Raw genomic sequence first — 12,758 nt, forward strand, 5'->3', positions numbered from 1 at the left:
ACGCAGCTTGCACAGACTGCCGCACGCGCACACTGTGTGCCAGCCGCGTGCGCCAATTGTGCGCCGAATTCTATGAATTACCGTTAAAGTGTCCCGGTCAGGATTTAATTGTTTTACTTATTAGATATGTGTTTTTAAATGTTTATAGATAGGTTATGTATATGTATGTCTGCATCGTCTTTGAATTGTTTATCAAATAATATATACATGTGTGTGTACATAAGAGGTTTGCATTACAGTTGTACAAGGCAATATAATAGCACTGAATACTAATTATCAGTGAGCAGGTTTTTTAGCCACATTTATGAAAATCATTTAAAAATATTTTTAATTGCAAAGATATTGGTCCTGATTTACAAAAGTGTTTTCAATGGGCCTTTTCAATGTTAAAACATGTTTGTAAATCAGGCCCATTGTGTTTTTTCAAGTCTACCTATGAAGCAGCAGTTGCTACACAAGTTGTGGTGTGGGTAACAAGTATGAAGAGGACACAGTGTAGGTGTTTGTCCAGGTGGTCGGGTACTATCTGGAAGAGATAGAACCAGTGCAAATTTCAACTAAGCCAAGAATTTCATCGATAACTCAGACTCCTGTAGAAAGTGGGTATCAGTGCGCAATTAGTACTGGTGGGTACTTCAGCATGGGCATATACCTTAGCACTGATGTGAGACACTGATGAGTATTTATACAAATTAAAGAAGGGGTGATTGAATTTAGCATTCAATAGCATTACACAGCATAGCATAGGCATAGTGTAGAACTAATCCCCTAAAATACTAATCATTAACCTCTAACCCCTAACCCACTTATATCATTAGTAATTAGAATGGGACAGCTTAGTGCATAGCTAAGGGTGCAAACTAAGGGTGCAAACTAAGGATGCAAACTGGGGTTGTAGATATAGACTGTAGACAGATTCTGCGTTGTTGCTTAGAAAACAAAAGGCAAATCATTCTGCTTAAAACAGTCCATTGCGTATGGGCTGGCAGCACAGGAAACTTAAAGGAACATGTTTCAACTAGCCATGCAGAGTCACAGAGCTACTCTGTATAAGGTTGACAGGGTAGGAGCATGTGTTAGCTTCTGGAATGTTACAGAGTGTGCACTCAAGGAAAAAGCTTAACTGATGGATGACATCACAACCAGGGCTGGAATATGGTATGTTTTCTGTAGGGTGCCATAAGTAAAGAAGAGGGAAGCAGAAGTGGACTTAAAAAGGCTGAGAAAGAGGAGCCAGGGTCTTTTTGCTCAAAATAGGTTGAAAAGACAAAAGTTAAAAAAGTGCTGGAATTCAATGCCTTGCTGAGTGACATCATGTGTCCTGAAAGATGCAGTGTTGAGGAGGGGTTGGGTGTTTCCTGGCTGAGTCCAGACTACAGCGAGGGGAGAGACAGCCTGTGGTCTGCCGTGCTGACAAAGTGACATTGATCAGTTGGTAAGCATAACGTGACAAATGAAGAGAGATTTTTACACGTCTTTTAGATAATCTTAAATTCATCAGCAAAAAGTCAAATTAGGCATCAGGAAAACCCCTTTGTTCTTCATTTGCGGGAGTGTGAATGCATTTTTCAATGCAAAGATAGCTGCTGGCATAAAGAAGGTAGTTATTGTGCTCTCAAAGCTGTAAGTGCAACAGTTGTATCTCAAGGTCAATATAAAAAGAAAAACGTGTTTCCTCTGCCAAGTTTAGACAATTAGAGGCCTGCTTTTCTGCTATTGGAGGAGAGACTTTCGCTCGGGGTCAGAGAAGCCAGGAAAAAGTTCTGATATTGCTATTGACATACACGCACTGCATCATTGTTGACAGATTATGAAACCATAGATGCAGATAAACTGGTATATGTTTGTTTCTTCTCAATTTCAATGTTACATGTGCCCAATGATCACACATCATGTTTATTTCTGTGTGGTTTTATTATGATCTGCAGACAATCCATAAAGTATATATAGAATTATGAAAAGCTGCGCATGGCTGGTTATTGTGTGACATGCTTATTGTTGTAATGTGTAGAGGATAAAAGTCCATAAATGCAAATGCATGATAACATTTTGGGTGACCTGCCCAATGCGAAGTCCGGTGGTGACCTTAGATATACCCCGAATAAAAGGATAGATTTTGCATTGAGCTGATCTCTGTGCTATGAATCAGAGAAACACATAAGACAGTGCATAAGATTGTAGAGGCATAGAGATAACATTTCTGACATACCCCTATGTTGACTATGGGGAGGAGGGGTTGATGAAGGGGTGAGGCTTCATCTCGTCCAGGGGATGTAGGGGAAACATTGGAGTTGCGCGTAAGGTGCAGACAGGTTTTCTGACGGAATTGTCTTCACTTGCAGTATGGCTAATTTAGTTAATCTGCATGGGACTAAACCACCTGCAACTCCATAATAGAGGCCACCAGCCTACTTCTTCACATAAGATAACAACGCCCCTCGTGTACATCACTGGGACCTACAGTTAATACTCTTTGGCAGTGTACATCAAACATACCTAATTCCTGTGCACTGTCTTGTTCGATACTCAGCAATTCTTAATGGCACATTTCTAGCCATGTGTTTTTTTTTCTTTAACAGAGTCATCAGAAGTGTGTTAGTTATATTTGTGCAGAAACGTAGCATATTAATAAAAAGTGCAGATAAAAGATAAAAGTTGTTCCTTGATTGTCAGCATGATTACTTCAACTAAACTTTTAAGGGTGTTATACTGCCTTCATCTACATGCAGTGTAACCAAGTATGACACACTTGTGCCTTTGATTTGGCATTACATATCTTGATGGTCAGATCTTTAATCTTCAGATTTTTTAACCGTGCATACGCATGTATTGACTTTCTCCCCACCCCGGTATGTCATCCTAGAAGTAATTTAGGAGCTTCGCATGTGCTGGGAAGGGATATTTGACAGTCCTTCCCCAGGGATGTGACCTCTCTTACCGCCTGTGCCCTGTTTTTCTACAACACCAATAACTCCTGTTGTTTCTTCCTTGGATTTTGTTTCTTCCATGGAAAGAATGTTGAATATCGAACAGGTTATCGGAGGCTAACTTTCCGCTGAGTTTAGTTCTCAGATTAAAACGTTCAATCACTATGAATCTTGCATTTTTCAAATGTTGGAAGGCCCCCCCCCCCCATCCCCAATTGAGTTGCGCATGATATCAGGCTATCCGAAGTTCTGAAAATTGCTAAAGCATGGTTCTGGAATATAGGTGTTAAACGGTTTTAAGGTTGATCTTAAAGGGTCTATATAACTAAACACAGTGGGCCTCATTACAACCCCGGCGGTAGCCGTATCAGTAGTACTAGCACAGCTGCTGCCGGAGTTGCATCCGGGACTGGCACCTGTGAATGGGCAATTACAGTTCCATTCTGAGTTTGGCTGACAAGTAATTTCCTATTCCCAGGTGCCGGTGTGAACGCACTCCACATCCCCATTCCGCCCCATAGGGCTGAATGGGGATGGGGAGCATGAATGCACCAGCACCGTTCAAAACGGTGCCGATGCATCCACAAGTTGTGCTCGTTGGTGCCTACCATTCCGCCAGGGCATACCTAGTGGAATTGAAGGCACCCGTGAGCACAACTCGGAGTATGGCGGTGCGGTAGCAACGGTGCCGGTTCCTTACCGGCACCGTTGTTACCATACTGCCATACTCGTAATGAGGCACATTATTTTTGTAGTGTTTTTTAGATTGTATTTATTATGCGTTACAATACAGAAATTAAGGTGCACATGTTACAGCGCTCTGATACATTTGATTGTCTTGTTCGCACTATATAAAAACTGTAAATAAATAAAAAAAATGTTTTACTTTGTACATAGCAAGGAACACATCCCCCTTGCTATGGATCTTTCAGTTTGCTTGGAATAATTTCAAAGTCAAGCATCAGATGTTCACAGTTGTTGCCCCACGTTTAACATGCATCATTTGCTCAGGAAATCCAGTTGCTTCCATGCAATGGATGCTGGAATTGCAATGTATTGTCTCATGCATTCACAACCCGGTTATGCTCAACGTATTGCATCAATGAATAGATCTTGTAACCTGAGAGTCAAGATACAGGGCATGGCAACTAAACGGGCACAACCATTTGCACACTTTACATGTGGACACTACTCCGTTAAGGCACTCAAAGCTATTTTACATTAACTGAAGCCTGCATGATGACCTTTGAAATGGATAGTGTTTAGTGCTGAGGCTGCCATTCAAGAAGTCTCTCCTTCAAAGAGAATACTTCTCCTCCTTGCAGAACAATAGACATCAATTACATATTTTACTAAAATGTGTTTTTATCTTTCTATTTCTTTATTTTAAAAAGAATCCAACAGTTCACTCATAGCCCATTATTGATATTTTCATTATTATGTTTAAAGTGTGATCATTTTCAAGATCAAAGTTTAACAATGGTTTCATTCTAAGTGATTCTTGGCCACCTTTGAGAAGGTTTGGGGAAGGTACACAAAAGTGAAAAACAATTTTGCAAAGTGCATTTTACACATTTCAATGTTACAATTTCACCTATTGTTTGTTCTTTTTAAATTTGCTTATTTTAAATTTGACTATCTAAATAGGGCACGTTTCGTTTCTTTGAATATTTTAGACTTGTGTAATAATTGAAAATATTTTAAGGCTGTTTGGATTTTAACTGAACTGTAGATCTTTGTTTATCTAATTCAACAAGTTGATATTCACTTGTATCAGGCTCACCTTATGTAAACGTGATTAAGTACCTTTTGGGTAGTACTTCTGTTTTCTGGGCTTCTACACATACTTTGCACGCCTCGTGAACTACACTTCCCAAGTGTTTTGTAGTTCAGGGCTGCATTCTTAATCCCGACCCTGGCGCGACGCGGCTGTGCACACAGGTTAAGCTTATTACAGTCTGTGACACTCTGCGACTAGCCGAGACTGCAAGGCAGTATTTCCTTATCACTCGGGAAGTCATGGGTATCGCTGACGTTTTAAAGGTAATTGCCACTGAAAAAATGAAGCTAATCCTACGCACTATGTCAGAGAGGGCCATTACCAAATGTAACTTGACTAGTGATGAGGTAGAAGTAGCCACACAAAACTTAACGAGTCTCAGGTACTTCTGGAGGACATTGTACCAATGGGCATACATCACTCCAATCCCCTGATAGGGAAGAAAGTCGAAGCCAAGCCTATGGTATTCAATTCCTCCACAGTTAATGACCTATCACCAGCAAACCTAGCATTGTCGACTCCGGAAAGAGGAATACTGTATACTAGAGTAACTAATCCGGTGACAAATCTGCGCTGTTTGCTCTTAAACACAAGATCCTTAGTGAAACATGCTATTAATATAGCAAATTTAATTGAGGAACAAAACTTGGATCTTTGTGCTCTGACGGAAACATGGGGATCCAACGCTACAGCTCCCTCCTTGAACTTAGCTATCCCTAATGGATGTAATATGATTAGGAAAGATAGGTTGGAAGGTAGAGAAAGTGGGGTAATGTTTATTGTAAAGGATGCCTTAACAGTTTGGGAATCGGCCGGTCTAGATATTGACGGGGTAGAATCCATACAAATTAAAATAGGCATGAATTCAGAAGCCACCACTAATTTTGTCCTGATCTACCGTCCTCCTTCTTCAAAAATTGACCTATCAGAGGCCATTAGCAACTATTTACTACCACAGCTGAAAATTACCTCAAAATACATAATTCTGGGTGATCGTAATCATTGGTTAGGATCAGCTTATGATCAGGGGGCCTCAGGTTTGCAGCTGTCATTGAGTAAACTGGGTTTTGTCCAACATATGCTGTCACCTACCCATGTTCAGGGTGACACCTTGGACTGGCTCTGTGTGCTAAATGCCTGCTGTAGCGAGGTGTGCAACAGCATGTCCTTGGTCAGACCATTTCTTTGTCAATTTCTCTATAACGGTACAATTTGCAAGGAGAAAGAACCACAAACCTCTAGGAAGTTTGTCCCACAATCCAAAGCAGCTAACAGAAGCCAACATAGAGATTCTGATTGGTAACTCCCTGGATTTCTCATCTGATAAAGGATTGTCGGTTCAAGATATGGCCGTAGCGCTAACAAAAAATATAACCGTATATCAGATATTCTAGCCCCATTAAAGTTGAGAAAGACACGCAAAGATGCTAACAACAAAAAGAGCTGCTTTTCTGAGGATTTGAGAAGGCTAAAATCTGTTTGCTCTAAGACTTTTAAGATATGGAAACGTGAACCTACACCAGATTCATTAGACAAACATAAGAAATCAGTAGGAGAGTATAAAAACACCATTCTCTTGGCGAAAATAAATTTTCACAACACACGCATAGGCAATGCCGAATCAGATACTAAAGAATTGTTTAAAATTCTAAAGGAACAGAAAAATACTCCGGCTCCGTCAGGTCTAGCGTAAACAAATGACAAGGACTGGTGTCAACGTATTCAAGACGGGCTCCAAAACAAGCTACTTAACATCCGGTCTGTAAAGCTTGCTTGGAAAAAAGACACAGAACCAGGTACGTCCGGATCACAAATGGATAAAAGTAAGCTCTCGCTGATCATCTCATTGGATCAATCAGCGGCCTTTGATTTGATTGATCATACGATATTAAATACAAGGCTTAAGGATGTAGCCAATTTTTCTGATTGGACAGCGTCTTGGATTGCCTCCTTGAACACCGACTGAGCAGTGTGTGCTCGGATATTGCAGAAGCGGTTCCAATCTCTGTCTATGGCATCCCACAGGGGGCCAGTACATTGCCATGCATTTATAAGCTTTTCATGGCTCCCTTTTTCTTCTTGGTAGAACAGGCGGGCGCTGTCTTTTCAAACTATGCTGATGACACCCAATGCATAGTTCCATTGACAGGCAATCATGGACAGGATGAGCTCGAAGTAAATAGAATCTTCAGCTTAATTGAAAAGTGGATGTTGGACAATTACCTTGCACTCAATAGGAGTAAAAGTGAGCTAATGATCGTAGGTAGCCCACATGCTTTGAAGGCATTAAAACCCTCCTACAACTCCTTTAAGCTGAGGGACGACATCATTAATCCACTACCCAAAACCAAAATACTAGGAGTTACTTTGGAAAAATCTCTCAACATGAAAGCGCATGTGTCCTCGGTCGTATCCTCAGCAGTTTACTATGTAAAACTGCTGTCCCACCTGAGGCCACTCATCTCCCAAAAAAAGTGCGAGGGCAATAATAGGGGCCAAGTTGGACTACTGTTGCAGCCTTTTATTGGGATCATGTAAGCGGGTCATACAGAGTCTCCAAGTGGTCAAGAATTGGGCAGTGAGAGTGGTTGTTGGCCTATCAAGGCATGAGCACGTATCAGAGGCCAGGGGAGGACCCCATTGGCTGCCTGTGGAATCTAGAATTAAATTCAGAATGTTGGTGATAACCTTTAAGTGCAGAATGTTGATGATGCCTCCGTACATCCAATGCTACATCACCGACGATCCTTAAGGTCGGACTCAAAAAATCTTTTGAGCAACCTAGAACTAGGACGTCTAAGGCAGAAAATGGTGCTTTTGCTTTTAAAGCACCCAGCCTGTGGAACAACCTTCCATACTATTTGCCCAATCTTAGGTGTCTCGTAAAGTTCATGAAGGATCTTAAAACCTTTCTCGTTGTCTGAGATTAACCGAGGGGTAGGTCATACTATGCATATTTCTTTGAAATATGCTGTCCTGCTGTCTAGGGCCTAATGAGTTACGAGTAGATTCTATTTTCTTGGCTTAGGTTTTTCATCCTTTAAGTTGGTCTTTGTCTCCTTTTTTGTCGTGTGTGCCTTCATGCCTGCGGGTCTATAGCGCGATATATAAACATATTGTAATTGTAAAATATAGTACACCAACATAGTATGACTTTAATTACTTTTTAATAAAATTATTTGTTTGTATTATTTATGACTGAATTCTGTGGAACAAATCAGATAAGGACAAGTCTTTGCACAAGATGGCATTCCTGCGGTACCAGAATACTTGTAAACTGATAACAATGTTTCAGGTATAACAAATGGTATTGCAGGGGATATCCAAAACCTTGCTACTAACTAGGTGCTAACTTACCCTCCCACAAAGACTAAAACAGCAAATCTCAAATCTTGTAAATTGAAAGGCAGATTCTTCAACATGTAGGGCTCCAAGACCAAACTTTAAGAACCAGTCTTTTCTAAGGTGGAGAAATCTTTATCCAGTTTCACAAAATAGTTGCACTCTGATTGATCCGTCTACAATTATTAATCCAAAAGGGGGAAGGGGAAAATGTTGCCCCAAATATCTCCATGTGGGCTATATTCTGTGGCCTTCCTTACCTCTGAAAGGCAACTTGATACCTTCTTTTCTTACCTTGAAACACTTGTGTATAGGCGAGTTATAAATCCCATATCATATCACATCACATCATATCATATCATATCATATCATATCATTCTGAATAGAACATCTATTCACAGAGAAAGGGACTGGTATAACAGCACATGCCTCCAGATATCCCTGTTCAAAGTTACAAATACTGGTACAGAGTTCACTCTTAGAGCCGGATTTTCAAAAACACTTTTGAATGGGAAAACTCCATTGAAAAAGGCTTTGTAAATCAGGCCCTTAGCCTCAGCCAATGGTTTCCCAAGAAATGCAATTTTTTTATTTATTTTTTTAATCAAAAATAAGATTTTTACAATATGATTGACTCTTCGTGTGTCTCAAAGCTTGCCTACCATCCTTGAGTTTATACCGATTGGGCGAATTGCGAATTGACTATACTATAGCAAGTCTCTTTGGGTTATTCTTTATCTTTTAGTAGCTCAGTCGCGATGTATTCTAGTATTTTTGCTGTGATTATTAGCCAGCTGGTTCTGTCGCCACCTATGAGTCTACACCACCATGTTTGTTCTTCCATCAGAGGGTCATCTCTTGATGCATGCAAGATGTACCGTTGTCTTATTGAGCGCGTCGCGGGACAGAACATCAGGAGATGTCGAATAGTTTCTTGTGGTGGAGGCACAGAGCCTTGGCAGAAACGACAATTTGCAGTTGCTGATAGACCTCTTATGTGCAAGATTTCATTTGTTGGTAAGAGATTTAGGGGCCAATTCATAGAATTCGGCGCACAAGTGGCGCACGCGGCTGGCGCACAGTGTGCGCGTGCGGTAGTCTGCGCCAGCCGCGTGCGCCGAAACACATTCAGGCGCACAGCGTATTCATGGATTCCAACATCCACAACCAGCCGTGGCGCAGCGACCCTGCAGCAGCGTCAGTTACGCCCCCAAGAACGCCCCTTGCGCAGGGAAAAGCCATCAAAATCCCCAATCCAGCGCAAAGGGCAGCAGCAAACGCAGAGCGGGGAGCGTGTATTTCAGGGGTGTGCGGGTGTCCCCACACGCGATAGGCCTGGGTACGTGTATTACAGGGGTGCGCGAGAAAATCTACACGCGATTGGCCTGGGTACGTGGATTACAGGGGTGCGCGAGAAATTCTACACGCGATTGGCCTGGGTACGTGTATTACAGGGGTGCGCGAGAAAATCTACACGCGATTGGGCTGGGTACGTGGATTTCAGGGGTGCGCGAGAAATTCTACACGCGATTGGCCTGGGTACGTGGATTTCAGGGGTGCGCGAGAAATTCTACACGCGATTGGGCTGGGTACGTGGATTTCAGGGGTGCGCGAGAAATTCTACACGCGATTGGCCTGGGTACGTGGATTTCAGGGGTGCGCGAGAAATTCTACACGCGATTGTGCTGGGTACGTGGATTTCAGGGGTGCGCGAGAAATTCTACACGCGATTGGCCTGGGTACGTGGATTTCAGGGGTGCGCGAGAAAATCTACACGCGATTGGGCTGGGTACGTGGATTTCAGGGGTGCGCGAGAAATTCTACACGCGATTGGCCTGGGTACGTGGATTTCAGGGGTGCGCGAGAAAATCTACACGCGATTGGCCTGGGTACGTGGATTTCAGGGGTGCGCGAGAAATTCTACACGCGATTGGCCTGGGTACGTGGATTCCAGGGGTGCGCGAGAAAATCTACACGCGATTGGCCTGGGTACGTGGATTTCAGGGGTGCGCGAGAAATTCTACACGCGATTGGCCTGGGTACGTGGATTTCAGGGGTGCGCAAGAAAATCTACACGCGATTGGCCTGGGTACGTGGATTTCAGGGGTGCGCGAGAAAATCTACACGCGATTGGGCTGGGTACGTGGATTTCAGGGGTGCGCGAGAAATCCTACACGCGATTGGGCCTGTGCGAGTGGGGCAGTGTATTACGTAGGTGTGCGGGAAGTTGAAGAGGTGAATTGCCAGTGTGGGTCCTCCCAGGTCTCCCCTCTACCCCCTCCACGACCTCTGCAGGCAGCCCACACCACAGGGGACTACCCTGCACCCCTGGTCATGTCCCGCAGGCAGCCCATCCACCATGGGCATGCCCCCCAGCCAAGCCACATGTCCCCTTGCACCCCCACCCCCCAGCAGGCCCCCACTCATGTCCCCCTGCACCCCCACCCCCCAGCCACCAGGGGCAGCCTCCACCAGGCCCCCACCCATGTCTCCCACCACCCCCAGTCACCAGGGGCAGCCTCCACCAGGCCCCCACCCATGTCTCCCACCACCCCCACCCACCAGCAGTGCAGGGGCAGCCTCCACCAGGCCCCCACCCATGTCCAACCCATGTCTCCCAGCACCCCCACCCCCCAGCAGTGCAGGGGCAGCCTCCACCAGGCCCCCACCCATGTCTCCCACCACCCCCACCCCCCAGCACTGTGGGGCACCTGCCAGCAGGCCCCCAACCATGTCCCCTTGCACCCCCACCCCCCAGCAGGCCCCCAACCATGTCTCCCACCACCCCCACCCCTCCAGTCACCAGGGGCAGCCTCCACCAGGCCCCCACCCATGTCTCCCACCACCCCCACCCCTCCAGTCACCAGGGGCAGCCTCCACCAGGCCCCCACCCATGTCTCCCACCAGCCCCACCCCTCCAGTCACCAGGGGCAGCCTCCACAAGGCCCCCACCCATGTCTCACACCACCCCCACCCCTCCAGTCACCAGGGGCAGCCTCCACCAGGCCCCCACCCATGTCTCCCACCACCCCCACCCCTCCAGTCACCAGGGGCAGCCTCCACCAGGCCCCCACCCATGTCTCCCACCACCCCCACCCCTCCAGTCACCAGGGGCAGCCTCCACCAGGCCCCCACCCATGTCTCCCACCACCCCCACCCCTCCAGTCACCAGGGGCAGCCTCCACAAGGCCCCCACCCATGTCTCCCACCACCCCCACCACCCAGTCACCAGGGGCAGCCTCCACCAGGCCCCCACCCATGTCTCCCACCACCCCCACCCCTCCAGTCACCAGGGGCAGCCTCCACAAGGCCCCCACCCATGTCTCCCACCACCCCCACCACCCAGTCACCAGGGGCAGCCTCCACAAGGCCCCCACCCATGTCTCACACCAACCCCCACCCCTCCAGTCACCAGGGGCAGCCTCCACCAGGCCCCCACCCCTCCAGTCACCAGGGGCAGCCTCCACCAGGCCCCCACCCATGTCTCCCACCACCCCCACCCCTCCAGTCACCAGGGGCAGACTCCACCAGGCCCCCACCCATGTCTTCCACCAGCCCCACCCCTCCAGTCACCAGGGGCAGCCTCCACCAGGCCCCCACCCATGTCTCCCACCACCCCCACCACCCAGTCACCAGGGGCAGCCTCCACCAGGCCCCCACCCATGTCTCCCACCACCCCCACCCCTCCAGTCACCAGGGGCAGCCTCCACCAGGCCCCCATACATGTCTCCCACCAGCCCCACCCCTCCAGTCACTAGGGGCAGCCTCCACAAGGCCCCCACCCATGTCTCCCACCACCCCCACCACCCAGTCACGAGGGGCAGCCTCCACCAGGCCCCCACCCATGTCTCCCACCACCCCCACCCCTCCAGTCACCAGGGGCAGCCTCCACCAGGCCCCCACCCATGTCTCCCACCAGCCCCACCCCTCCAGTCACCAGGGGCAGCCTCCACAAGGCCCCCACCCATGTCCCACTCATGTCCCCTTGCACCCCCACCCCCCAGCAGGCCCCCACTCATGTCCCCTTGCACCCCCACCCCCCAGCACTGTGGGGCACCTGCCAGCAGGCCCCCAACCATGTCCCACTCATGTCCCCTTGCACCCCCACCCCCCAGCACTGTGGGGCACCTGCCAGCAGGCCCCCAACCATGTCCCCTTGCACCCCCACCCCCCAGCAGGCCCCCACTCATGTCCCCCTGCACCCCCACCCCCCAGCACTGTGGGGCACCTGCCAGCAGGCCCCCAACCATGTCCCCTTGCACCCCCACCCCCCAGCAGGCCCCCACTCATGTCCCCCTGCACCCCCACCCCCCAGCACTGTGGGGCACCTGCCAGCAGGCCCCAAACCATGTCCCACTCATGTCCCCTTGCACCCCCAGCAGGCCCCCACTCATGTCCCCTTGCACCCCCACCCCCAGCACTGTGGGGCACCTGCCAGCAGGCCCCCAACCCTGTCCCACTCATGTCCCCTTGCACCCCCACCCCCCAGCAATGTGGGGCACCTGCCAGCAGGCCCCCAACCATGACCCCTTGCACCCCCACCCCCCAGCAGACCCCCACTCATGTCCCCCTTGCACCCCCACCCCCCAGCACTGTGGGGCACCTGCCAGCAGGCCCCCAACCATGTCCCCTTGCACCCCCACCCCCCAGCAGGCCCCCAACCATGTCTCCATCCACCCCCACCCCTCCAGTCACCAGGGGCAGCCTCC

Source organism: Ambystoma mexicanum, chromosome 10 (genome assembly GCF_040938575.1).
Source record: "Ambystoma mexicanum isolate Mex_15411 chromosome 10, UKY_AmexF1_1, whole genome shotgun sequence".
In the NCBI taxonomy this organism is placed as follows: Eukaryota; Metazoa; Chordata; class Amphibia; order Caudata; family Ambystomatidae; genus Ambystoma; species Ambystoma mexicanum.